Raw genomic sequence first — 3,074 nt, 5'->3', positions numbered from 1 at the left:
AATCTCTGTAATAAGATATAATGGTCAATGGTATCAAATGCAGCGCTAAGATCTAATAACACAAGTACAGAGATAAGTGCTTTGTCTGATGCAAATAGGAGGTCATTAGTAATTTTCACAAGTGCTGTCTCTGTGCTATGATGAACTCTAAATCCTGATAGAAGGTTTTGCCTAATGGCATGTCGTTCAGCAGTATAAACTCAAAAGTTATCAAACAGTGGTCAGATAAAAAGGGATTCTGTGGGAACACTATTAAACGTTCAATTTCAACACCATATACCAAAACAAGATTGAGGGTGTGATTAAAAAGGTGGGTCGGTTTATGAACACTTTGAGAGAAGAGAATAGAGAATAGAGAATAGAATCTAAAACAGAGATAAACGCAGTACTAAGGCTATCATTCTCATCGTCCACATGAATATTAAAATCCCCTACAATAATAACTTTGTCTGTTTTTAGCACTAAGTTTGACAGAAACTCTGCAAATTCGGATAAGTATGGACCAGGTGCTCGGTACACTATAACAAATAGAACTGGTTGCATTGATTTCCAACTTGGGTGTGAAAGACTAAGAACAAGACTTTCAAATGAATCATAATTTAGTTTAGGTTTAGAGCTGATTAGTAGACTAGAATCGAAGATGACTGCAACTCCACCTCCTCGGCCTGTGCCTCGAGGAATGTGAGTATTAGTATGACTGGGGGGGTGGATTCATTTAGACTAACATGTTCTCCATCACCCAGCCAGGTTTCAGTAAGACAAAATAAATCAGTATTAGAATCTGATATTAATTCATTTACTAGTACACCTTTAGAAGAGAGAGATCTGATGTTTAAGAGTCCACATTTAATTCTCCTATTCTTTTGCACTATTGCACTTGTGGTTTTAATTGTTATGAGGTTTTCATGCCCAGCTCCTCTACTGTCTACCTTTGATTTAAATAATTGCAATGGTCGGGGGGCAGACACCGTCACTATGGGGTTTTTACTAGGTAACACCTAGAATAAAGGAGCAGAGAAGTGTGTTATACTGGGACTCTGCCTCCTGGTCCCAACTATGGATTGTCAAGGATTAGGTCCGCTAATAAACCTGTCAAGATTTCCAGAAATGAGAGCTGCTCCGTCCAAAGTGGGATGGATGCCGTCTCTCCGAATCAGACCAGGTCTTCCCCAGAAAGATTGCCAGTGATCCACAAAGCCCACATCATTATCTGGACACCACCTCGTTAGCCAGCGGCGAAATGACAACATGCAGCTAGCGATGTCATCGCTGGTGAGATTTGGCAGTGGTCCAGTGAAAACTACGGTGTCCGACATTGACTTCGCGTATGTACACACCGATTCAACATTAATCTTCGTAACCTCCGATTGCCGTAACCGGGAGTCATTAACGCCAACGTGAATAACAATCTTGCTGTATTTTTGTTTATCCTTAGCAAACAGTTTCAGATAAGACTCAACGTCGCCCGCTCTAGCCCCCCCTATGCACTTAACTATGGCTGCCGGCTTCACTAACTTCACGTTTCTCAAAATAGAGCTACCGATAATCAGAGTTGGTTTCACAGCGGGTGTGTTGCTGAGTGGGGAAAATCTGTTAGAAACGCTAACAGGCTGGTGGCCGTCCGACGCCTTGGAAAGCTTACGACTGTCTCTTCCTCGTCCTCGCACAGTCACCCAGGCACTATGACCTGGCTGCCCAGGAGATGCCGGGGGACGGCTACCAGAGGCTAACTCAGGCCAGCCCGCGCCAACTACCGGGGGGGGGTTAGCTACAGTAACTAACGACTGATCTGACATGGTGCGGAAACGGACTTCTAACTCACTAAGCCTCGCCTCCATGTCCAAAAATAAACTACACTTGTTACACACGCCATTGTCGTTAAAGAATGCAGAGGAGTAACTAAACATCTCACACATCGAGCAGGAGAAAGGAAGAGAGGGGGCCGACATAACTAACTGCTAGGCTAAAGTCGCTAGCAGCTAAGCTAATGTACGGTAGCGTTAGCTACCAAGCGTTAAAACAGCTGTTATTTAACAAAAGTCGTCAAAAAAATTAGAAGATATGTGAGTGCTTAGGCAGAACTGCTATAAGAATAAGTGTTTAGCGGAAAATTAGCCGCTGTAATAGCAAATCTAACAAACTGAACTGGTATTTAGTGAGCAGCAGAGCTACCAACACGCTACCAACACACAGGCACAGGAAACGGAAATGAGTCAGGTACGCTTACCGTCTCAGAGAATTCAAGGACAATGGGATAGACCTCAGAATTTGATCTCGTTTCAACTAAAGAAGCAGAGCGCTTGTTACTACGCAGCCGTGGCTCATGTTATGAACATGGCGACAAGGCAAGTCGGTTACTGGCACATCAGTTACGACGACAGGCCACTTCTCGTCTGATACCTAGTATTAAAAACACTTATGACACTATTACTACAGATCCCTTGGAAATGAATGCTAGTTTTAAATCATTCTACTCTTTATTATATAAATCTGAATTTCCTACAGACAACACTAAAATGGACACATTTCTCCACAACCTCTCGAATCCTGTCATTGATAACAATGCTGCCAGACATTTGGACTCTCCACTCTCCCTTGAAGAAGTAGTAAATGCAATTATTGCTATGCAATCTAACAAAGCCCCAGGCCCCGACGGGTTTCCGATTGAATTTTTTAAAACATTTATTGGCAAATTGGCACCGCTACTTTTATCCGTATTCAATGAATCCTTGGTAAGTGGTTCATTACCACCAACCTTGACACAAGCCACCATTGATCTCCTTCTCAAAAAGGACAAGGATCCGACCTCCTGTGCTTCCTATAGACCATTGTCTCTGCTTAATGCTGATGTAAAGGTGTTGGCGAAAGTAATTGCATCCCGTTTAGAGAATGTTCTTCTCATATAATATCCGTAGAGCAAAATGGTTTTATAAAAGGACGTCACTTGTTTTTTAATACCCGTACACTGTTCAATATAATTTACTCAAAATATTCAGCTGAACTTCCTGAGCTTGTGATTTCTTTAGATGCAGAAAAAGCATTCGATAGGGTAGAGTGGGAGTACTTGTTTGCAG

At 42.3% G+C, this 3,074-nt stretch overlaps 1 long non-coding RNA gene across 1 annotated transcript in view; it reads left to right on the top strand.

Annotated features, from left to right (window-relative positions):
* LOC117956402 overlaps positions 1-3,074 on the top strand; it is a 9,871-nt gene that overhangs the window by 330 nt on the left and 6,467 nt on the right. The gene's annotated exons all lie outside the window — the stretch shown is intronic.

Source organism: Etheostoma cragini, chromosome 14 (assembly GCF_013103735.1).
Source record: "Etheostoma cragini isolate CJK2018 chromosome 14, CSU_Ecrag_1.0, whole genome shotgun sequence".
In the NCBI taxonomy this organism is placed as follows: Eukaryota; Metazoa; Chordata; class Actinopteri; order Perciformes; family Percidae; genus Etheostoma; species Etheostoma cragini.
This window is presented reverse-complemented; position numbering and strand designations above follow the sequence as displayed.